The following is a 24,889-nucleotide window of genomic DNA, read 5'->3' as shown; positions in this document are numbered from 1 at the left end:
AAATGACCGTGCAGACAAGAGGAACGGCTGGAGATGGAGGAACTGGGGTCAGAGGATGTGCCTTCAAATACCAGCGCTACGGTTAGGTGACCTTGGGAAGTCACGTACCTCTCCTGAGTCAGCTTCCTTGACTGTGAGGCTGGGACAGTAACATTGGTCTCAAAACAGATTGCTAGGATTAATTGCGGTGTGTACACAAAATGCCTGGATGGTATGTTTGATGAGCTATGTATCAGGCAGCTCATCATCAGCCAATGGTGAGGCCCGTACCCAAGAAGTGTGGTTTGTTTTGAGGGCTGAGGCGAAAAAGAGGAAGAAAAGATAAAAATAAAAGGTAAGGGGAAGAAAAGACAATAAAATTCTCCTGGAGAAAACTTTCCTAGATAGTCATTCCATCTTTAATCGGATGAACACCAAGTAACAGTGTCTCTGGGTTATGCTTGCATCTGAATAAGCGAAGGGGCTTGGGTGGCTCAGCCGGTTAAGCATCTGACTCTTTTTTTTTTTTTTAAGATTTTATTTATTTATTTGACAGACAGAGATCACAAGTAGGCAGAGAGGCAGGCAGAGAGAGAGGAGGAAGCAGGCCCCCTGCTGAGCAGAGAGCCCGATGTGGGACTCGATCCCAGGACCCTGAGATCATGACCTGAGCCGAAGGCAGCGGCTTAACCCACTGAGCCACCCAGGCGCCCCAAACATCTGACTCTTGATTTCGGCTCAGGTCATGATCTCAGGGTTATGAGATCGAGCCCTGTATCAGGTTCCATGCTGGGCATGGAACCGGATTAAGAGCCTCCCTCCCTCTAGATCTGCCCTTCCCCACACGTTCTCTCTCAGAAATAAAAAAATAAAATAAAGTAAAATAAAATGGCTAAGTAAGAAAGACTCTGCCTATCTTTGTGATACAGATGCCTGGAGCAGGAGGGCTGGGCCTGGGGGTGGATGGAACACTTGCTGCCCCAGCCTTCCCGGAATGGGGCTTCTCCCCACCTCCAGCACAGGCAACCCCATCCCTCCAGCATAGCTCCGGGATTAGCTGCTCTTTCTCTGCACAGCCTGGCAGGACGACTCCAGGCAGATTAATCCTCTTAAACATTAAACAAGGTATGCCAACGGTGGCAGCTTCCGCGTGCCACGATTCAAACATTAACTTCACGATGCCGTCTTGCAAACAAATCATCGCTACCCTTCTTGCCCACCATGGATGTTGAGCTCATACTAAATCTTCGGTAGCTCTAAATATGTTTTACTGAGGAACGACTTTTGTTCTTATTTTGGATTCTCCTATTAGCTCCAGAATGTTGGTTATTAAAACCATCCAGTGTGTTGGGCTGGAAATATATTTCATTGAGTAAAGTTGGTATGATATTAGTGGTTAATTAACTTCTAATTGAGTTTAAGGGTTGACTTGACATTTTTTTTTTTTTAAGTGGCTGAGGACGAGTTCATGCTTTGGAGGCATAACTGGGTTTGTGTATCTTAGGATTCAGAACCTCATGCTACCTGTTGGACTCTAATTCCTAGTCCTGCCAGAGGAGGTGGGGGTCTGAGCTGTTCACTGCCATAAGGGCCATGTGCTTGGGGCCAGAGGCTGCTAATCATCCACTAACCAGCCATTCCTTTCCTGCTGGTAGAGCCTGGGCCCCCAAGAGACAGGTTAGAAGTACCAGGTGCTGCTGGGACTTGGGCCGATGACCATATTTTGGCCACTGAGATGTGCAAAGAAATCTCCTGGAGGCTTTTAGAATGAGACAAGAGAGGAGAAATGTCCCCTTTCTGCCTTTGGATGCGGCTGTAAGAGGACCCAATTCCTGGAGCTCCATCTGCACCGTGACCTTTGTGGCAATGAGGATAAGTGTCAGCCAAAGACAGCAGTGGGAGTGACCTAGGGCAGGTAGAAAGCACCTAGGTCCTGGCTAATGGTGGTCAGCCCTGCTCTGTTCCCCATGGCTCAAACCACCAGAAGGAGGACAGCATTCTTTCAGTGAAGAGGGACAGGTCTCAGAAGGAGACCCAGGAGGCACCTGCAAAGGCTTCCTCAGCTTTCTGCTGCTCCATGATGGGGTCTTCCCACTGCAGCCATGAGCTCTGCCTGAGTGCTTCCTCCCTCTTGGCCAGGGCCTACTTGGTCTCCTCACAGCCCTAAGACACCCAAGCAAGACTCCACTGCAGCTCAGCTGACCTTGAGGCTCTCCACGTGATCCAATGGCAGGGCACCGACCTTGGTGGGTGACAGGGTCCTGCCCATATACCCAGCAACCTGGCATTAAACCATGTGCACCCACGGAGGGGCCTCCTCCTCTCCGTGGCCCTAGAGGGCCACTGCCCTGTGAGAAGGGGTGGGGGGGCATGTGGCCAGATGTGCTGATGTTTCAAGGGGAGCAAAGATTGATTTTATGGGGAAACTTTAACAAAACTTTAATCACGGTATAGACAGCCCTCTCCCTGCCCCCCCTCCCAAATATCACAGTGGAAAGTGGGTAGGTCATAACCAACACATGGACACCACCTGCCCTAATCGCTCTGCCAGGGATCTCTGAGCCCACCTGTGACCTGCCACTGCTCACCTCCTGTGTTTAGAACCTTCTCTATCTATTGTCACGACCCACATTGTCCACACTAGCAAAAGTCCACCATGGAGCCAGATGGAGCTTCTATTACACAACAGCGATTGCCCAGCTCCTCTAGAACACCAGCAGAACAGGCAAAACAAAGCAAAAACTCTGACCTTCCTCTCATGACCCCTACAAAATTAACTCAACTTGAATTATAGATCTAAAGGTAGGAGCTTAAAGCTATAAAACTTCTAGAAGAAAACTGTTGCAGGCCTTGGGTTAGGCAAGAGTTTCTGAGATGGAGTGCAAAAAACCATAAAAGGATCATTTGATAATTTTTGACCTACAGAATTAAAAACTCCTGCACTTCAAAAGACACTATGAAAAAAGAAGAATGGGTGGGAGAATGTACTTGAAAAACCCGTATCTGCTAATGTACTGGTATCCGTAATATATAAAGAGCTCTCAGAACTGAATAAGAAAGCAACCAGTGTGATTAAAAAAAAAAAATGGGCCAAAGATATTCTTCTGAAAATAATGTAGATGTATAGCAAGTAACCTCATGCAAAAGTGTCCCACAGTATTTGCCATGAGGAAAACCCAAACTAAAATCAGAATGAGATACCATGGCACAAATGGAAATGGCTAAAACTAGAAAGACTGAGAGTACCACGTAGTGATCAAGATTTGGAACAACTGGAACACTCAGACATTTGTGGTGTGGGTACAATTGAGACAGGTCATTTTGAAAACAGTTGGGTGGTTTCTTAAAAGTCAAACACATCTCATAGGACCGAGCAATCTCACTTCTAATTATGTACCTGAGAGAAAATGAAAACTCATGTTCCCAGAAGAACCTGGGTAACAGTTTTATTTTAGTTGCCGCAAACTGGGGCTTGTCCACATTTCCATCAACCAGTGAGTGGATTGTATCCATGGATGGTATTCGGCATTAAAAAGGAATGGGTTATTGATTCCTGAGCCCATATAGGTGAATCTGCAATGCATTATGCTAAGGGAGAAGAGCCAGACAGAAAAGGCTCCACACTGCATGATTGCATTCATAGGACAGTCTTGAGAAGGCAAAACTAGGAGCTAGGGGTAGGTGAGAGGCTGCTGGAGTGGGGCAGAGGAGTGATGACAAAGGGCCAAGAGGGAAGCTTTGCAGTGATGAAATAGGTCTGTATCTTCATTGACATCGTGGTTACCCAACTGTCTACTTTTCCAAAAACCCCATGTGATTTTTCCTGAAGGTAAAATAAATCCCAATAAACCAGTCTTAAGAAATGTCCTTCGGCGAGCCGCTGCTCAAGGTGTAAAGTCATTTTGGTTCAAGCTATCTTGTGCAAAGGAGGGTTTCTAAGAAAAATGGATTTCCATGGAAATCTAAAATAAGAGCTGCAAGTCACCGGGGCCCAGAGAGATGGGAGAGAGAGAGCATCTATCTGGAGTCACTACCAGCACCTCCTGGGACAAACAGCCCAGGCCAGCTATTCCCCACCTGGTCTGGTTGTCCCAGACCCATGCGGGTACTTCTGGCACTGATTGGCCCCATCCTTCCACCGACTGACAAACCCATGAATGGGAATCCCTGGGCCAGGTGTCATCCTTCCTCCCCAAATCAGTTGCAAAAGGCCCTTCTTACCTTCTCAGTCTGGTCTCTTGTCACGTCTCCTGACGCACCCCCACCCATGTCCTCCAGCCCCGTCCCCCATATCGTATAACCAAATTTAACTGCCTGGTAGATTCTTTCTTGATTTTGATGAGGCACAAGTTTTGCCTTCCACTTAGTTCCCACTTTGCAGAACTTACCATCTTGGGTCCTCCAAGGCTCCACTGGGACATCACCAATACTGGGAAGCTTTCCCTGAATGCCACTAGGCTCCCCACCTCTGTATGCAGGGAGAAGGGGCAGCCTGTCTTCATTCTTCAGGTTTAGAGGACTCAAAGAATTGCCGTGTTTGAAATACTGGTGTGTAAGCGGGTCATGAGGGAGTCAAACTCCATAGGGGGGGGGACTGGCCAAGGGGGTCGTCTGTGCAAATAGGTGCCTCGCTGGTTCTGTGGTGGGCACGGTGATTGCACTGTGATTATACAGATCAGTCCCTACCCTGCAGTGAGGGAGTGGGCAGGGAGTCCATAATGCTGTTGACCTCTGATTTCCAGCTCTATTAGGGGCATGCCCCCAAGCAGCCACCCATCCTACCTCTGCACACAGCAGGGCCTTGCAGCCACACCTCACCCATGTGATGGGTGAGGGCCACTTCTGGCCAGAGCATTTCACCATCAAGGTGCCGCTCACCTTTTCTCTTTTCCTTTGCCCAGGCTGCTGGCAGTGTTGGAGACGGTGCCCAGGTCCCAGGGCTTATCATTCCTTTCCTCCATTCATTTGCTCTATTGATGCATTCATTCATGAGGTGCAATTCTGCAGTGATGACTTATTTCAAGGAGGGCCCGGCACTCCCCCTGCTGGGATGACACTAGTCAACAGCACGGGGTTAGCCTTGTCCCAGGCTTACAGTCAACGGAGAAGACCGAGACGGATAGTAACCAATTCCTTTCTAATTACAGTAGGAGTCTGCCAGATTCTCTGCCTTCAGCTGAAGGAGGATTCTAGCTCACAGTCGCATAACGGAATTCCTCACTATCAAGAAATCCTCTTTCTTGTCTCGATACCTCACTGTGTCGGTGCATCTCCCCTCGGTGCAGCTCTTGAACACAAAGCCACACAGCCTGGCCCCTGGTGGGTCGGGTTCTCTAGGGTAATTTATCCACTACAGGGCTGTACTCCGCTGGGATTTCTATGCTTTTGAAAGGGAGCATGTGGCTAGGGAACATTTGGAATTTGCAGCAGGAGAAGGCACTAAGGTACAATCTGCCCACAGAATTGGCTCGGCACAGGGGACAGCTGTTAGCTTCTAGAGCCACAACAAGAGTGACAAGTTCATGAACTTGTAGCATGAAGTGATGCTGAATGGGCCCTGCCCAGAAGGGAGAGGCACGCGTGGATGTCTGTGCAGAGCTGGGAAATGTAGGGAATGAGGGCCTGTCTCAGGAATTCTGGGGATCGATGTCAGCACAAAAACACTTGAGGACATTTATTTTGATCCCTCCTCAGTGAATAGTAATGTTTGAAAGCCCATCCATGTTGAGGCAGCTAAATGTGATACCTGACCCTAGACTAAAGTTTGTCTGGGAATGAAACACCATAAAAGACATTTTCAGATCTACCGGCGATACTGGGATATGGACCTAGATTACACACAAGGATTTTACAGTGTACATTTATGAATTTGGTACCTGTGCTATAGTGGTGTAAGATAATATTCCTACTTTAGGAAAGACATATTAAAATACATAGGAGGATGGGGCACCTGGGTGGCTCAGTGGGTTAAAGCCTCTGCCTTCGGCTCAGGTCATGATCTCAGGGTCCTGGGATCGAGCCCTGCATCGGGCTCTCTGCTCAGCACGGAGCCTGCTTCCCCCTCTCTCTTTGCCTGCCTCTCTGCCTGCTTGTGATCTCTGTCAAATAAATAAATAAAATCTTAAAAAAAAATACATAGGAGGAAAGGACTACAGTGTACAGAGCTTTGCTTACAAATTACGCAGGGAAAAAAAAATGCCTATACATAAGGTGCTTTTTGAACATCTATAAAAGCCCCCTGCCTATCAGCCTTTCCGAGTGGTGTAGGCATTCCTTGCTGATCGGGTCCTTTGGCAAAGCTGTAAGATTCAAAGCTGATATCCTTTTGAGAAGATGCCCCAATTTAAGTTTTCTCTTTAATTTTCTCTCCATCCTTTGTCTGCAGCAGGAGTCCTTGTGTTTTGTTCTTTCGGGAATCTAAGTCTCCTTCATATCATTTTCTCTAGATGTTCATCTTAATGGTTTTCTGAGCTTAGAGCAAACCGTAGATGCTTTCAGGAGGCTTATTTCAGTAACTGGAATGGATGACCTTTCATTGATACATTCTGTCCCAAGGTGGGAAAAGCGGGAGCCATAAAAAGTGCCATAAAGGGTTTTAATGCTTATTCTGCACTGACCAGCTACTTGACCTTCAGCAAGTTATTCAACCTGGGGAAGACTGGCATCCCCAAGGGGCCCAGAGTGGGGGCTCAATGAGACGATTAGCGAATGTTTGGCACAAAATGTGTGCTCAGTAAAGGTAAATTATACGGTAGCTGTTCCCACAACCTCAAGACCCAGAAAAAGACGTGATTATTGTTACTGTTGTATTTGTACATCAATTTTGATTGGGAGGAGACGTTAATAACCATATCAATGACAACGGTTTCCATTAATTCAGGGGTTCCTTCGTGCCAGTAACTCTATGTAACAGCCATGACCTCATTGAATCCCCAGGATATCACCCTCGGGCAGGCGCATTAGCCCATTTCAAAGATAAGGACACTGAGGTTTGGAGGCAGTAAGAAAACATGCAGGGCTTCCCCACTCCACCGGCACTTGGGTGCTCACCCGCAGACGGGTAAACAGAGGCTCAAGAGAGGCGAGGCCCCACACCTGGCTGGCTGTGGGCGGACAATGCAAACGCCGGTTCTCCGTTCCCGGACCGGACCGCCAGCCCACCGCGGAGTCAGGCAGTCGCAGCTCGTCGTCGTCCGGTCGGTCCTTCCGCGGCGCCCGGGGTCGAGGATTTGGACCACACGGTTCATACTTAGAGTTTCAGAGAATTCGTTCCCAAATTGCCTTTCGGGACAGGTCCGACGTGTCCTTCGCCGGCGCCTGGCTTGGGCGGCCTGGGTCCCGCGTCCTGGGGTAGCGGGGTGGGGTGGGGCAGGACGCGGGATTCCCCCCCCCCCCCCCGTCCCGCAGTAGCGCAGCGGCCCCTCCCGGCAGGTTCGGCCCCCGGCGCCCCCCGCGCCCCGCCCTGCGCCCCGGCCGCGGCTCCGCCCGCGCTGGCGGCAGCGGAGCGGTCCGGGCTGTGGCGGCAGCGGCGGCGGCAGCGGCGGGAGGAGGAGCAGGAAAAGCGGCCGGGGGAGGAGGCGGAGGCGGCGGAGGCGGTGGAGGCGGAGGCGGGCGGGGCCGGGCGGGTTTAAAGCCCGGCGAGGGGGTGGGGAAGCCGGGAGGAGGCAGGAAGGGACTCGAGCGGCGCGCCGGTGGCGGGCTTGGCTGGGAGGCCGCGGAGACCCGCACGGAGCCCAAAGTTTGCGCGCAGCCCCTGGGCGGCGGCGCGCGGGGGCCGGGACCGCCCTGCGCGCCGCCCTCGCCCGCCCCGGCCGCGCCGAGGGTCGCCGGCGGCCACGCGGAGGCGGCCGGGAGCGGCGCCGCGGCAGGTACGGAGTTGGGCGTGGAGCGCGGCGGCAAGTTACTTTGTGGTCGGCGCTGCCGGGCCCGGCGGGCGGGCGGGCGGTCCCCGCGCCGTCATTGTCTGCGCGCGGGCCGGCCGGCCGGGGACGCCGGGCGCCGCGGGGGCGCGGCGGGCGGAAGGGCGTCGCCTCCGGGCCGGGGGCTGCGGGCGCGGCGGGCAGCGGGGAGCCGGCGGCGGGCAGCGGGGAGTCGGGAGCCGGCGGCGGGCAGCTGGGAGCCGGGAGCCGGCGGGGGGCGGCTGTGCGCGCGGCGCTCCCGGCCGGCGAACCGAGGGGCCGGGCGGCGCCTTCCCGAGCCCTCCGGTCCGACGCCGGCCGTCCGCGGGCTTGGGCTGGGCCGGGCAGGGGGGTGCTGGGTGCGCCGGGCCCTGAGGGCCGAGGCCGAGCTCCCGGAGACGCCCGGGGGGCGGGCTGCACGCGCCTCTGCAGCCCGGGGTGCGCCCGCGGCGGGGGCGGTGGGGCCGGGCTCCTCTCCCTCGGCCCGAGCGGCTGCGCCGCGGAATTTTTTTTTTTTTTTTTTTGGTTCTCTTCGTGGCCCCGTTACCCGCCGCCCGGGGCCTAACACCAAGTTGTGGGCTCGCGGATCAGCCGCCCGCCAGCCGTGGAAATGTGATAAGAGCCAGACCGTTCGCAGAAGGAAATTTCTGATGCAACTCCCCGCCTTCGCTGCTCGCCTCTCCAAACGCCTGCCTTGCCTCTGTCCTCGAGTATGTGCGTTATGGAAATGAGGAGTATTCTCGACTTTTGATTGTGTTCGTCTTTTCTTGGGATTGGAAGAAACGCAGACTTTGTGTCCTTTGCTCCGACCAAAAGGGTGGGTAGCGTAGGGGAGCCACAGGTGACTTTGACCCGGTCCTGGATCTGGATCGTCGCGACGCTTTGGAAAGGAGGCTTTCTTGCAAAGATCTTAGCCACTTTCATTCAAGAGATGCAAAGAAAAAGCCCAAACAAGTAGCGCTCCTGAGTAAATATGCATTATTGCACAACTTTCTCTGTGCTGCTGTTTACAAGGCCAGGCCCAGAACACTTTGTTTCCGAAAATGCTGATTCAGCCATTTGCAGCCCCCGAGGTTCAGAAATGGTGTTCTATTTAACGTTTTGCTCAGTTTTACTAAGAACACATGTTAGCGCAGCAACAGGCGTCGACTGGGGGTTTATGGCACAAAGCTGGTGATTCTTCCCCAGAGTTGACCTAGTGTCCCCCTTTCTCTTTCCAAGAGGAGACGTGGGAAGAAGCTGTGACTTATGGTGACCGTGAGGTGTCTCTTGGGGGGTGTTTTATTAAGGAGAAACCCTGAAGCCAAATGTGTTTCCAGGAATGATTCTAAATGACTGAGGTTTTTCTTTTTGTCTTTTCTGTGAAAAATCTGAACTCTAGGATTCCTGCACATAATACTTGAGTTTTATTGGGAACACTTGAAAGAAAAGGGCCACACAGGCCAATCCCCAGATTACAGGGAGGGAATGTGAGGACAGACCGAGTTACACAGCCGAGAGCAGCTCCTGTAACTGAGAAGCCTGGCTCCTGATACTTCTGTAACATTTCACCTTGTAAAAGACTCCTTAGAAAGCTCCTTGCTTTCAGCCTCCACAGCTCACTGATCCGTGTTTTACAGGTATGGAAACTGAGGCTCAGCAGGTTAGCTGACATGTCATGGTAACCTGGCCAGCAGGTGACGGCACTGTCACCAGGAGGTAGTTTGGGATTTTTTTTTCTTTTTTTTAAGCCCTGTGTGTTTCATGTTTCTGCCTAAGCCCATCTGCCTCTGAAAGCGAGAAGTGGCGCAGAGGAGGTTCCTCCTTCCAGCCACACAGCTGGAGAAGTAGGAAGCTCTGTTGCCACTCTGGGGGCTCCCCACCTTCCAGATTTGTCCTGTTGCGAGGCCCTCGTCGATTTCTCCACTCACTTTTTGTACTTCAATACACACTTCATTTGGGAGGAAACTTTGATGTCATGAGCTCGATATGGCAAGTTGTTTGATGGTAATTAAAGCAGTGTTTTATTTAATAGAAGCTCTGCATCCCTAAAAAAGTCATCAGTGGCCCTATTGCTTGTGGTGTGTACCACTTCTGGGGCAGTGTCGGCTGGGCGGAGTACCTTTCCTTTGTGAGTCGGGAATCCAGAGCAGGGCAGGTTCCTGCCAGCCATTTGTCTAGGCGTTTATTGGTGGTGGCCGTCAGGATAGGAACCCAGGGCACCCACAGTGACTGGCCAAGTGGAGACAGCTGAAGTCAGGATCTAAGAGCTGGCACAGAATGTTAATTTTGATGGGGTGGCTGGTCTGAGACCTTACAAGGTACAGAAAGCAAACTCGTGCTTGAACAGAGGCAGCTTTTGTGCCTTCCGCTTCGTCTCAGAGCTGTAGAAATTCTGGGTTGGTGTATCTGATAAAACCTAATGCTTTGAAGGTGGCCTAATTTAAGGAACATATTTTCTTGGAATTCTGTCCGTCTCTGCAGGGGAGGAAAAACCCACACGGTGGTAGGACTTTTTTGAGCCAGGGTCAGAACTCAGAGCCGAGGGGTCTGTTCCGTGCAGCAGGGAGGAAGCCGTTGCATTTGCCGCGTGTGCAAAATCCCCCTCTGTTTCTCAGACTGTTAAGCTAACGTAAAATTGCGTGAGCTTGTGGGGAGAAATACTTGCCTCGTCTTTGCATTTAAGTAACCAGTCATGTTCAAAATTTAAATCAAACTTTTTCTGCTAGTGAAGATTTTTTTCTTCCTTTAACCTGTCTTTATTTTTTGCTCAACTGTCGAATTATGGGAAATTACAGAAGGAACTAAGACAGTTGAGCGACTTGGTGGGCGAAGCTTGGCAGACAGGGCACGTTGGGGATCTGGTAACCTGTGAGGTCTGCATGCTGATGGGTGTGGAACATGGTTCATCTGTTCAGACACTGATCTATGTTCGTATTTTAGCCATGTCCTCCCCCGCCTTCTACTTCTGGTGGGGACAGCCTTGCCTCTGCTGCCCTCCCTGGCTTCAGGAGCTTCTGAACTCCTCTCCTTGGGATGGGCTTTTGTCCCTGCTCCTGGGGGTCACAGGGCCCGTTTTCCAGAAGGAGATGAAAGCAGGGAGAGCATAAAACTGCCAGCACCGGGAAGGGCTGATGGCTCTTCTTTATTGATGGGAAGAGATATGGTGTGACTCTCCCTTGAGATGGCTACACAAAGAGCCCTGTCCCGGCGTGATGGAAGGTTGTTGCAGCGGCAGAAACCTGTATGGTTCTAACTTTCTGCTTTTGGGGTGTGCCGACTGAGGGGATCTCTCTTTTTGCTTCTGTGTCCAGGTGGAAATAGATGCCTGCCGGGAACTCAGGTTGGTTCATCACCTCTGGACGCCACTAGGGAAACTAGAATATTATTTTTGACCATCAAATTCATAAATGGACTTGACAGAGACCTTCCTTGACTATTGAGATCAAGGATTGATCCTGGCCGGAGCTGCCAGAGGGGACGATGTGTTTGGGCACCTTCCTTGGGAGCAGGTGCCGGGGACAAATCGCGCTCCCTTTCTGCTCTGCACGGGGGTCGTGGCCCATGCTGACCACTGCACGAGGCCTGCTGCTGCAGTGTGACCCCCGGGTCTGCTGTTCCCTGGGGTGGAGAGCCTGAGCAGGTTAACTAAGCTCATCGGTAAAACGAGAGTCAAAGGCGCGTTTGGAGTTAGGGCAAGGGCTGTTGGAGTCACGTGACCCTCCGTGTGGAGGGTGGCACTTTGCGTGGAGGGTGGCACTTTGCGAGAGCCTGGACACGCCGTCAGGGCACACTCAGCCTTGACTTGGAGCAGCTTGTGAGCTTGATTATCCTACTTCCTGTTAATCTGCAAGGTCTCACTTCTCACGCCTTTGCCTGCTGGTGCTGGGCTCGTGTTCGCTACCCCCCAGACCCTGGGGGAGCGACCATAACCTGCTTGAGCACCAGTCCTTGTAAGGATCCTTTTCTGGCCTGCCTGTAGCACGGCGGCTGGAGCTCCCCGCAGCGGAGGTTCCAGGAGTGAGATGGGTGGTGGAACGCACATGTTATCTGCGGGCAAAGCGTTTGAACCAGATGATAGCGAAGAGCAGTTGCTGGCAGCTGGTTGCCCTGGACCAGGAGCGAGTGCGGTGGACGCCCAGAAGACGTGCAGGCTCGGGTGGGCTGCAGCCTCGAATGTGGGAGACCCCTGGGCTCAGGCAGTGCGAGGCCAGGCGGCATCTAGTTTTAGGACCCCGAGGTTGGTTGGTGTCTGGCGTCTACAGAATCTCTTGGCCTGGCTGGGACGGAAGTGAACGTGGGCCCGGGTCCTGCCGGGCTGACTGTGATCCTGGGAAACGACTGCACACCATCGAGGGCTGTGCCGGCGGGCCGCCCTGCATCTCCCTGAGTCCTGACTAGGTTTTCCAACCGGGTCAACGGGCCCAGGCACCAGTCGCTGCCGTCTTGCCTAGTAACGTGGGCTCTGAAGGCACTTGGCATGCAAAGAGCTTGACGTATGCTGGTCCTTGGCGTTGCATCGTTATTGTCCTTTGGAAGCAGGGCTGGGAGCTGTCACCAAAAGTAGAACTGCAAGGTGACCGTTCTTCAGAACATCTGTCCCTGTCTGGAGCTAACAGGTGCACCATCCCAGGGCCTCTGAAAATACAGAATGGTGAGGGATGCCTGGAGACCCCCTGTGGACATCCCTTTTCTCTTGTCCTGTCCCATGGGAGCCACCCATGAGGACCACCTGGGCTGCTGACCACAAGTTGCCTGGATCTCCCTTGAGATGCTTCTCGGTGCAGGGACCATGCAGGCGCTCCCTTCTCTGATGGGATAGCTAGGCCTTTGGTTTGCTTTGTTATTTTCTTACCTGTCATCCCTAGGAGTGTCTTCTCCCCATGTTTGCGAGTTGAGAACTCCCCTTGACCTAAAAACTTCTCTCAGGTCCCGTTCTAGTAGTGGTCATTTTAGGAGCCCCTGTGTCAGAAAGCTCATAGTGACCGGAAAGTGACTATGAACCGAGGAACTTCTAAGTTCAGAAGTTTGTACACTGGCCTCACGCAGACAGGAGGGCTTCTTTGGTGTGGGGACGACAGCTTGCTCTGAATCTGGGCTCCTGCTTGGACATCTTGTCACCAGGTGGGAGGCTGAGCTGAGGGATGTGGAGGGTCTGAGCAGCGTTCCCGGTGGCTCAGAGAAGACCATGGTGTGCTGCCCAAGAGCTTTCAGGCTGCTCTTCCTAGGATACTGTCCTCTTTTCCCCAGAATTCTGTGGATCTCATGGAAACCAGGCTAGGATATTTCTAGAGAAATAGGAAGATGAGACCATGGCCTCCGTCTCCCCTGTGGTGTGAGAGCTTTGGAGGAAGGATAAGGCAGGATGGGGATCCGTGCCCCACTCTTGGACTGTGTCCACACCGCAGGCCTGGCCCTTCTCCCCACCCTGCAGGCTACAGGGCTGCGGTGGGCCCAGGCAGCCTTCGCAAGTAGGGCCCCGTCCCCTGCTCTCCAGCCCACCCTCATGCAAGGTCCCTCCATTCGAGGCATCCCCCAGCTTCCTAATCCCTAGGCACCCAGGGCAGACCTTTGTTACCTTTAGTTTGATCTTGTAATCGGAATGATCTACGTGTGTAAACAGTAGGCTTCCCAGAAGTGACCAGGCTTCGTTTTTTGTGTTCATGTTTATCTATATTTCTAAGCGCTTGTCTCTCATTTCTCACGTGATGCTTTGAGTTCTCTTCTTGGAAGGTGCGGAGTCCCAGCCCCGGCTCCCTCAGTGGTCTCCCCACCGAGTCTTCTGGCAAGGTGGGCTGGGCCGTGACACACTGCTGATGTTTTGGGGGTGAGCGGTGAGGCACCCCACGCTCACCTTCCCCGTCTGGCCCGACATGGTCGGTCTCTGGGAGCACTTTTGTATTTCCTTGGTGGTTCATGCGCTTAGCTCTCCCTGGTCCCCCCCTCCCCCCTCCCCCCGGGCTCTTCCTTCCCCATCAGCCTGGGAATGCCCTTTGCCTTCCTCTAGGGTTCTGGATCTCTTTCCTCATGCTTTCCCACAGTGGGATGAGGAACATTCCATGCTGGCCTCCAAAAAACCGGTCTGCCAGTTCTTGGGATACTGCTTGTGTGAAAACATCCTTATTATCCTCTCACGGATACGTGTGTCCAAGTGTAGACTCCTGGACTAGAGGCTGTTTTCCCTCAACAATTCAAAGGATGTCACTGTCTTTAGGCAGAAAGGGGTTGAGAGTGAACCTAATCTGATTCTTGGTTCTGGGTATGAAACTGAGTGTTTTGTTTTTTCTTCTTCTTCTTCTTCTTCTTTTTTTTTTTTTTTTTCTGTTTTCTTTCTTTTCATGTCTAGAAGCTTCTGGGATTTTCTCTTTGTATCTTTGTTTGGAAGTCCCTTGAAGAAGTGCCTGGGGGGGAGGGCTCCCATCTATTGTGAGAGGTATAGCGAGGGTCCCTTCAAGCTGGAAACCCAGGTCCTTCAGGCATGGGACATGTTTTTAAATTAATTCTTTAATTTCGTTTCTTCCACCTTTCCCTTTCTTTCTTTCTAGAGTGGCTTTTGTTTGTTAGGTTCTGGGACTGGTTCTCCAATTACTTCTATCTCCTGTTTTCTGTCTGTTCTGTTTGAGGTTGGGTGGTACGTCAGGCTGATGTCTAATCCTTTCTATTGGATTTTAAATTTCTGTTTTAATTTTTAATCCCCGAGGACCTCTTCTCTGATTCTTTTCTTTCAGCAGACTTTGTGTTTTTTAGATTGACTGTGAAATTGAGAAGAAAACAGAGATTTCCCATGTGCTTCCCAGACCCCCAGCATTCCCAGCAGAGGGGGCATTTGTCAGTGAACCTACAGCGACACGTCCATCATCACTAAAAGTGATTATTTTAATTTTAATCCCATAATATCGTTGTATTGTAGATACAGTATTTGTTAAATTTTTGTGGGGGGGAAGCGGTATATTCATTTCTGTTTTTTTTTTTTTTTCTTTTTCCTGGATAGTTTTTTTCTTCAAACAATACATTATTGTTTAAAAATTTTCTACACACTTGTGCCTGACTTAACAGAAAGGAGAGCTTGTGGCAGGCGAGAGCTTCCGGTGTGTTTTATTTGGATGTCCAAGCCTGGGGAAGCAGGGGTGGTGGTAGGGAGGGCAGGAACGGGGCTGTGTGTGATGGGTGACTCCAGATCGTCCCTGTCCCCACACAGTCCTGGGGCTGGGGCTGGCTGGAGACGGATTCATCTGCCATTCCGTGGTCAGGTGTGTGGGCCTGTGGCTGCTGGTGCAGGCCACGTGGGCAGGCCTTCCTCATTCACGAGGCCGTCGGGTCTGTGCCCCAGCAGTTGTCCGAGTGGTTGCCCCAGGTGGCCAGTGGAGAGGCCTAGACAGCCGAGGCTGACAGGGTGGTGTCCGACCCACTCCACGCAGCACCTATCATTCAGGTTCAAGGCTTTGCTCAGACGTCTGGGCCCTTCTCTGCCTGCTTGCTTTCAGAGGCCTCCCTGAGGAGCTGACGGCAGGCCTCCAGGGAGGGCTGTTTGGCTGCCCCATTGTGTGGGGAGCCCCTGGTGCCCATGGCTAGGGACTTTTCCTCCCCTGGCTAGACTGTGTGCAGAAGCCTCTTTCCTGCTGACGGGGCTGTGGCAGGCCTTGGGCACCTCGGCAGCCCTGTGTCATCTGCCCCTGGCCCGCTGGCACCCAGTGTGGTCGCAGAGGCCCAGAGACCCTGCAGTGCTTCTGGAAAGCAGCTCCGTGTTCCAGAGGTGCCGGCTCATGGCTTTGGGGGAGGACGGGGGTGCAGCTGGTCCTTACGCTGGAGTCAGTGCCCTTGTTCAGACCCCGCCTCCCTGCGGTTCTCCTTCCCGACGCCTGCGGGCCTGGTCTGGCTGTGTCTCCACTTTCTGGCTGGGCCTCTGGCTCTTTTGGATCCTTGATCAGCTTCGTCTGGTCCACTGGCTTTCTGGCTTTTATGCCTTTTGGAAGATCCCCTTCCTGTGGTCCTAGCACAGCCGAGTGTGTGGTCAGTGGGTCATTTGGTGCAGGCCCAGGTTTTCTGGATCTGTCACGGCGTGGTTTTACCTCTTGCCCTCTGGTGCCTGCTTCTAGCTGGGAGCACTGGTATTTTTTTGGGGGGGGGTGGAGGAGGGCCCTTCTGTCATGTCAATCCCTCCTCTTCCCCAGCAGGCTGCAGGGCCTGCGAGATCAGGCAGAGGAGTCACCGCCAGGGTTGAGAGCAGAGGCCAGGGGGTAGATGGGACCCCTGCTCCTCCTTCCGGTGGTTGACTGCACAGGTGGGGTGGGGAGTCACCATGGAGAGCAGCGGGGGAGCCTCACGTCTGGGAGGAAAGTGGGGCTCACCTGTGCCAGTGACTTGCTCTGTGACCTGGGGCAAATTCACCTGTTGGGGTCTTGACTTCTAGAATGTCAGGGCTGGACTTTGCCTCAGTTTACCCTGCAGCATCTCCACTGGAGGGGTGCCGTGTATGGCTAACTCTCCTGTGGAGTGTGCTTTGCCTCCTGGCGTGGAGGCCAGGCCATTCCGGATCTGCCAGAACCTTGAGAGAGACTCGCTGCTGCTCCTTTTGGGTTGAACACTCTGCTTTGGGTTGGCGTTCACAGGGTCGACGTCGGAATCCTGAGAGCACCTGGCCCTGGTTGCCTTGGAGGACTTCCCAGTCGGGTGAACATCTGCGGTGTCTTCCCCAAGCCCTCTGGGAGTTAGAGGGCCCGTGGCTGGCCCTGCCTGCTTCTCGGGAGCTGCACTTGGTGCTTCTCCGCCCCTCTGAGCACAGCGCCCCTTGGGCTCCCCAGCTCTCTGCTCCCTTTCCCAAGTGTGCGTGCGGCGGCGCGTCCGTCAGAGTCTGCTTCCAGGTGGTTCTCACTGCCCTCTGCAGCTTGCAGCTCTTCCTGCCGTGCCCCAGAGGCTGGTGTGCTCCCTGGCCGTGTGGCCCGCTGTGAGGCCGGTTCAGGGCTGTCTATGCACGTGCGCATCCCTGTTCTGTGCCCAGCGCACAGCCCACGCTCCATGTACTGTCTGTTAGCCTTGTGACTCTGGCTTCAAGAGGTAGCTTCTCCCTTCCTGCTGTTTGTGCTCACACACTCTGGGGAGGGCTGGGAGTGATCTTGGAAAACCCGAACTGGCCGCCCCTGGTGCTCACCCAGGCTCCTGGGCAGGCGGAAAGAGGGTGTGCTGTCGTGGGTCTGACTGGTGGTGGGCCTGGGAGTCCCCCGGCGCAGTGCTCTGCATCCTCTCACAGGCAGAGAAGGAGAATGTTGTGTTTCTGTGAGCAGGGTGTGTCCTTGCCCATCACAGTGGAGGTGGCCCGTGGGGGAGGTCACGGGGCAGTGGAGGGAACAGGGGATTTCTTTTGGATTGCCATGAGAACCAGGGCCGGGGCAATGGAAGTGCTCCCTGAAGCCTTAGGGCGTGACCCGGTCACATGGGCTTTGGGCCTGGAGTCCCAGGTACCTGGCCCAGGCCACGCTTCTTCCCCCTTCCTCAGAATGCCATCCCCTGTAAGCAAGCAGTGTGGGGCCAGACCTGTGCTGTAGGGTCCTCTGTGCATAGAGAACTGGTAGGGGTGGGTCTCATTGTATTTTGGAGGCAGGGTAGCATCTCGCCCTTGGCAGGATGGCTTCCCTACTTCTTGGTGTTGGAACTCCTCAGGCTGTGTCTGGGGGGTGCTCAGGACACAGGGTCTGATGTTCTGCACAGAAGTTCCCCAGTGGGGACGTAGCTATGTGGCCTGTGTCCCAGCTGGTCTCCCACTCTGTGCGCTGTGCATTCTGCCCTGAGCTGTTTCCCAAGCTGTGTGTGCACTGTGCATTCTGCACCCTAGCCTGGTGTCCCATGCTGTGCACTGAGCAGCCTACGCCTCAGCTGGCTCCCCAACGCTGTGCACCAAGTGGCCGGTGCCCCTGCTGGGTTTCCCATGCCGCACGCAGTGGCCTGTGTGGTGGGTCTGGCACACCCAGTGCTACACAGCGTATGTGGATGCACTGGGGCCACCCCTGCAGTGTGACCCCTGGTCCTCATCTGCATGCTCTCCAGGCAGGGCCAGCCCTGGGTGACCGGTAAAGGCAACAGTGGTCAGCTGCTCCCTGTTCTCGCCGTGCGCTTGGTGGCCTAGTGGCTTGGAGGCGCTGCGTGTTCTCAGAAGCACTGCCCCCTGCCCTATCTCCTGCTGCCCCGGGTCCAGGATCCTGGAGCCTCTGGGTGTCAGCTGTCAGACAAGGTGTTATATAACCGTTTCTAACTTAGTTGTTTAATATGTAACAAGTAATAACTGTACCCAGATAAAGCTGTCCACTATCTCTGAGCCCAGTGGTGGGCAGTGGGTGTCGGAGCCAGCTGCAGAAATGAACAGATAAGGGTTTCTAGGGGGAAACTGGACCTTTTTCTCTGCTAAGGTTGAATACCCAGGCCGGTCTGGACCTCGTTCATGCCTCGTTGACATACGTAGGCGCGTAGAAAAGCCCAGGACGGACACAGCTTGTGACACTGCATTTACCCCTCCAAGTCCGCCTCCTCCGTGGAGCGAACCTGTCCAGTGCGTAGGGTGGGGTGTGAGATGTTGGGGAAGTTTCTCACGCTTGAATTCGCTTAGCAGATCGCTCCAAACACAGGTGGGACCACCATGCCCTTGTTCTTAGGACGGTCAGATCTGTTCCACGCCGTGATTGACGCTTTGATCACCTGCCGGCGGGAGTCCTGCCCTGCTCAGGCTATTGACAGAGGTTTTGTTGGAGGTGCCCGCACAGGGCAGCTGTTGTCTGGGGAGGCTGCCGTCTCCTACCCACCCCTGCAGGCGAGGAAGAAGAAGCGGGCGCCTTCCCTCCCGGTTCTCTGTAAGTGTGAAAGGGGCAAGGGACAGCCGGGATTGGGTGAGTGGTGGCCCCAGAGTGCTGAGCCTCAGGGTCTGTTTTGAAGTCACCGTGGGACCAGGCAGTGCCATTAGTCTCATGCATGTCTCAGCTCCTGTGCTGAGACTGTCCCTATGTGCACGGGGAGCTGGTGTCACACGCCTGCCTGGCACCCACCAGCTCTCAATGTTGGTTGGGGCCGGGGGTGGGTGTGTGAGGACTTGTTGGTTTTCCTCTCCTCTGGCACTCGAGAGCGTAAAACTGGTAAAGACCCACAGGAGAAGACTTACTCTGGACTTGGGGTGCCAGGCAGCCACACGGGGAAGTCGGGTTGTGGGAGGTGTTTGTGCGCGTCAGACTCCGGAGGGCTCGCCGCTGTGCCCCGTGTCCCTGAAACAGGGATGGGACTCAGCGCCTTGTAGGATGGAGGGGGTGTGTGGTGACTGCCATGGCACACAGTGCACAGGATGCGCGGTGATTTCACTCTTGCTTTGGTGGGAGGTTAGCCGGATTCCAGAAGGGTGGCAGGCAAGTGTGAGTTAGGTCGAAGCGTTTTCTTGACTGTCGGTCACTCCTGGAGCCATTACATCAGCGCCACCCAGACCGGGGTTTCTGAGCTTTTCAGAAAACATGGGCTCTTTTGAACTTTTGCTGCAGTCTAAATCCACTGATGTTCTACCCTCGTGGTCCCACAAGAGCCAGGCAGCCTCTTGGGGTGTGGCCTCGTGACGCAGTAAGAGTGTCTTAGGAAAGTCCAGACAGACCAGAACGGGCGTACCTTCCTTTCAGACGGGAGGTGACGCCCTGATAATGCCTGGGTGGAGGGGTGGCTAGGAGAGAGCAGGGTTTTTCAAGCGGTGACCTCTGAACCTCTCCAGGCCTTGCCTGGATCCATGAGGCCGACCTCCAGGGCTGGGATCTGGAATCCCACGTCTCTGTAAAGCAGCCTGCAGCTCCGGCAGGGATGCTGGGTTCAGAAGTCACCCCAGCTCAGGAGCTCTGTGTTCTGGGCTTGGAACCACCAGTTGGGTCAGAAACTTGGCAGCTCCCACCTGCCAGCATTATTGCCTAATCAGAAGGTCAAGGGCAGAGTGAGGGGCGGTGGTAGGGCAGTCTGAGCCCTGTGGAACCTGGGGGGCTCTGGGAGAACATGGGACAGGAGGCTGTGATGAGGCTCTTTTTGTTTCTTTGTTTTACATCAGACTTAACAAAAAACGGCTCGTTCCAGGGCTCACCCAGCCCCACGCACACGGGCCGCGGAAGCACGCCCGGCAGTTGACATGGCCACACGTTACATCCAAAATCAACATGATGCACCGTATTTACTCCTGTTCATCCAATTCACAGGGGTGGAAATGACTCACAAAGCCCTAGCCCATCCGGAACCTTCCAAGTACCTGAACCCTTTCCATGAAGCCTTACTCAGACGGGTTCAGGAGAACTATTCCTCTTCCTTCCTCCTGGGTGACGTGGGCTTTGTTCCTCCCTAGGCTGGTAGGGGCTGGATTAGAGGGACACGGGGAGCAGGAACTCCAGTTATGGGGATAGCAGGTGTGCACTGAACCTGTTTGCTTCCCCCTTGCTTTTTGTCCTCTGTCTCCTTGGGCAGGGAGTTCATGGCTCTGCCGAACTTTCCGGGTCTGTGGGACGCTGGGCTCCAGGTGCTCCTGGCTCTAGTCTGACGTCAAGGAGGGAAGGCAGCCCTGAGTGCATGGATGGGACCTCGAGGTCTCCACTGTTCCCCTTTGTTGTCATCGTGGTTGACTTCTTTGCAGGATGGTGCTGGTGCCTCGGCTGTTTGCCTTCTTTCGCTGCCGAGGACCGGATGCTCTCAGCACCTGCTCAGCACTCAGCTGGGACATGGGCTTCAGGAGTGCGCGGGTGGGTTTTCACACGGACCCTGGGAGTCACTCACTGGTCAGGTGTTGGAGGAACCAGTGTGTCCCCTCTGCCTGCTGCCACCACGCTCCCGCTGAGCACTGTGACGTCCTTGGAGGAAGGGACACTGAGCAGAGGGGTGGCGTGGCATGGCTGAGGGCTGGCTCAGTGCTGAAGGAGCCATCCCAGTGGAGTTTTCACTTGTTTTCCTGGAGGGAGCTGGCAGCAGTCTGTACTGACACAGCTTCGGGGTTAACAGGGGCTAAAAACAGTCCTTAAACTGGAATGGGCACGTGAGCAGCCCTGGGATCCCATGAACAGGCCACTACCAGCTCAGTAAGTCCAGGGTGCAGCCAAGGTCCTGCGTGTCCGCCCGGCTCCCCGGCCTGTGCGTGCTCTGGCTGCAGCCATGCGTTGTGTGCTGAGGTCTTCATGCGTGTGTTCCATTCTGTCTGTGGTTTCCTCTCTGAACATCTCCAAGAAGGCTGCTTGACCCTGCGAGAGCTCTTACTCCTCATGCTGTTACTTAATCTAGTTATTCTGCCAGACAGTTTTCAGCCCTTAGCCCTCCATGATTGTAAATGGTGCTTGTCAATGCGTCCGGACTTTAGATACTTGCCCGGAGTCCCCCTTTGGCATTCACGTGGAGTCCGTGGGTTATATTAGGTGGTGTCTCTTTTGCTTCTGATGAAGAAAACTTCAGAGTTTGAAGCCTTCGGAATCTTGCAGGCTCTGGAAGCCTTCCTGTCTTCGTCGCAGGAGTGCGGGATTTGCATCCCACTGAGCTTGTAAACCTGGGGGCCCCAAGCCCTGGGGAGCGACCCCTGGCCGGTGTCCCCAGGAGACCCCCGCCCCCAGCCTCCTGCCAGTCTGCGCTCTGCCTTGTTGGAGGGAAGGGGGGAGTTGTCAGTCCCGGTTGGGGTGGCGACCTGAGAGCCGCTTCCCTTTCTCCCCTAGGAGTCTGTCCTGTGTGGCGGGCGGCACTCCGGGCACCCATTCTACCACCGGAAGCCTTCCTGGGACCGTGGACCCCGTAGAATGTTTGTCTTCTTGCCTCCCCTCATTGCTCAGGACAGGCGTTGACGGACCCCAACGGGCTTTGGTGGTCTTTCAGCTTTTATCAAGCGACTCCTGGTGCTTGTGGCGACTTAGGGCGGCTTCATGTTTTCCCGAGGGCTGGGAGATGCCGCAGAGCTAATAATTCCTTGGCCAGATGTGCTTGGAGATGTCAGGGTGGATAAAGCTATTTTCCTGTGGCAGAACTTGCAGAAAATTCAGTGTATCTCTATAAGGGGAGGATAGATTATGCTGGTTCCACATGTGGGGGCACGGGACCTTTTTGGGCTGATGGCGTCCCAGGGCAATAGAGATGTCATTCACGTACCACACAGTTCACCCAATTAAATTTGAAGTGTACGAGTTGGTCACAATGAGTATATTCACAGATTTGTGCTGTTCGTGTGTGTGTGTGTGTGTGTGTGTGTGTAGACACATGTACTATACATCGTACCCAGTTACAAACTCACAGGTATGTCCAACCAGCACCTATTTTATTTCATTTCATTTTATTATTTTTTTAAGATTTTATTTTATTTTATTAAGGTTTTATTTTATTTTACTTTTAAATTTAGAACGTGAGCAGGGAGTGTGGGAGAGAGAACCCCAAGCAGGCTCTACATGGAGTGTGGAGCCCGTTGTGGGGCTCGATCCTGTGACCCTGAGATCCTGACCCGAGCCAAAATCAACACTTGATCGCTCAGCCCACCGAGCCCCCTAGGTGCCCCGAGCCACCAGTCAATTCTAGACCTGAGCGAGACCTCACAGGGAAGCCTCCAATCCCTGGTTACTCCTCTCATTCCATCGCCCCCGCCACCACTCGGCACCCACTGGCCTCTTTCCGGTCTCTGTGGGTTTCACTGTTGGGGACATTTCTAGGAGTGGGATCCTCTGGCCTGTGGTTTTCGGCCTAGCTGCTTTCATCGAGACTGGCCCATGTGGTGGGAGCTGTTGGCACTTCATTTCTTTTTATGGCTGAACAATATCCTTTCCTAGGGTAGCCTCCATCTTCTGTTTTTTAGTTCAGCTGCGGGTGGGAAATTCGGGCTCTTCTTAACCTTTTGATTATGGTGAATCATGCTTTTACAAGCAGCAGTAAAAAGTACCTGTCGGAGTCCCTGCTTTCAATTTTTTTTTTTTTTGGGGGGGGGGGTGCATGCCTAGATGTAGAATTGTGGGATATTATGATGATCCTGTTTGTAGTGTTTCTGAGGAATTGCTGTGCAGTTTTCCGTAGTGGCTGCATCACTTCGTGTCCACATCAGCAGTGGACCAGCGTTCTAGTTTCTCCGTATCCTCGTTGATACTTGGTATTTTCTGATTCTGCAGAAGTGCTGGTGGGGCTTCCATGGGGACAGCGTTGTGTCTGTGGGCTGTTTTGACTTAGTACTGTCAAGTCTTCCAGTCCATGAACACGAGGTATATTATCTTATTTACGTCTTGTTGTTGTTGTTGTTGTTTGTTTGTTTTTTAAGATTTTTATTTAATTATTTGAAAGAGAGTGAGTGAGAGAGAGAGAGAGCATGAGTACGGGGGGCGAGGGCAGAGAGAGAGGGAAAAGGAGACTCCTCACTGAGCAAGGAGCCCGATGGGGGGCTCAATCCCAGGACCTGGGATCATGACCTGAGCAGAGGGCAGGTGCTTAAATGACTGAGCCACCCAGGAGCCCCTGGGTCTTCTTTGTATTCTTACAACAACATTTTATAGACTTGAGTATTATAAGATTTTCACCTTTGGTTAAATTTATTCCTAATTATTGTTCTGTAAATGGAGTTATTTTCTTAAATTTCATTTCAGATCGCTCATTTTATATAGAAATATAATTGTTTATTTTAATATCCTGATGAATTTGTTATTTCAATCTAGTAGTTTTATGTATGTGCAGTCTTTAGCGTTTTTTTGCATGTAAAGTCACATCATCTGGGAATAGAGATAACTTTAGTTTTTCTTTTCAGTTTGGATACCATGTATTTATTTTTCTTGCCTAATTGCTCTGGCTAGAGCTTTCAGTACTATGTTGAGTAGAGATGACAAAAGCAGCCCTTTTTTTAAGATTTTATTTATTAGAGAGAGAGAGCGCAAGTAGGGAGGGGCAGACGGGGGAGGGAGAAGCAGGCTCCCTCCTGAGCAAGGTGCCCGACCAGGGGCTGGATCCCAGGACCCTGAGATGATGACCTGAGTGCAAGGCAGATGCCTAACTGACTGGGCCATCCAGGTGCCCCTTCCTTGACTTGATCTTAGAGGGAAAGCTTTCACTCTTATGCCTTTGAGGATGCTGGTAATTGGGGATTTTTTCTTATGTGATAAACTGTATTGTGGTTAGAGTTCCCTTCTACTCTGTCTGGATGTTTGGTGTCCTCCCCAAATTTATATGTTGAAATCCTAGTAGGTGGGGGCCTTTGGGAAGTGATTAGGGCATGAGAGTGGAGCCCTCAGGAACGGGATTAGTGCTTTTGTAAAGGAGATCCTACAGAGCTCTCTAACTCCTGGCCTGTGAAGGTACAGGAAAAGTCTGTGACCTGGAACAGAGCCCTCCCTCAAAAGCTGAATTTCCAGCTTTTGGAACAGTGAGCCGTTTATTTCCGTTGGTTATAAACTGTGCAGTTCGTCCTAGTAGCCTGAACGGACCAAGACATCTCTTCCTAGTTCATCGAGTGCTTGTATCATGACAGGCTGGTGAATTTTGTCAAGTGCTTTTCCTTCATCAAGTGAGATGATCATGTCAGTTTTTTCCCTTTATTCCATGAACATGGTGTGTTCTCTCGAGTGGTTTTTGTAGGTTGAACTTTCTCTGTATTCCTTGCATAAATCGCACAGGTCAGGTGGGTCATCCTTCCATCTACCACTGAAGTCGGTTTACTCCTGTTTGTGTTTTGTTGAGGACTTTGCATCCGTGTTCATCAGCCATGCTGGTCTCCAGTGAAGCTGTCCAATCCAGGGCTTTTCTTTGGTTACTGACAATCTCCTTGCTTGTTCCAGATCTGTGTAGACTTTCTCGTTTTTCATGGCGCTGTTTGGGGTAGATGGTGGTTTTCTAGGAATCTGTCCGTTGCACCTGTCTTACCCATCCGTTGGCACAGAGTTGTTGATAGTTCTCTCTCGTCCTTTTTATTTCTGTAAAACCGTAGTGTGCCCGCCTTCGTTTCTGATCATAATAATCTTGAGTGCGCTCTTTTTTCCTTAGTCAGTCTCACTAGTGGTCTGTCCATTCAATTGAGCTTTTCAGAGAAACAGCTTTTGCTTTTA

At 53.0% G+C, this 24,889-nt stretch overlaps 1 protein-coding gene across 11 annotated transcripts in view; it reads left to right on the top strand.

Moving 5' to 3' along the window:
- Nucleotides 1-7,707: 7,707 nt before the first annotated feature.
- The window catches only part of GRB10 (growth factor receptor bound protein 10), a 172,045-nt gene continuing 154,863 nt past the window's right edge, over nt 7,708-24,889 (top strand). For 4 of the 11 annotated variants that reach the window (XM_082692791.1, XM_082692787.1, XM_082692785.1 and 1 more), the window contains exon 1: nt 7,708-7,847. The gene's annotated coding sequence lies outside the window, so the exon portion shown is untranslated. Of the gene's footprint in view, nt 7,848-8,387; nt 8,588-14,603; nt 14,724-18,499; nt 18,695-24,889 lie in introns of those variants that run through there. The other 7 variants (XM_082692786.1, XM_082692790.1, XM_082692795.1 and 4 more) reach the window with 5 other exon arrangements.

This window comes from Mustela nivalis (genome assembly GCF_964662115.1).
Source record: "Mustela nivalis genome assembly, chromosome: 12".
NCBI classification, from domain to species: domain Eukaryota; kingdom Metazoa; phylum Chordata; class Mammalia; order Carnivora; family Mustelidae; genus Mustela; species Mustela nivalis.
This window is presented reverse-complemented; position numbering and strand designations above follow the sequence as displayed.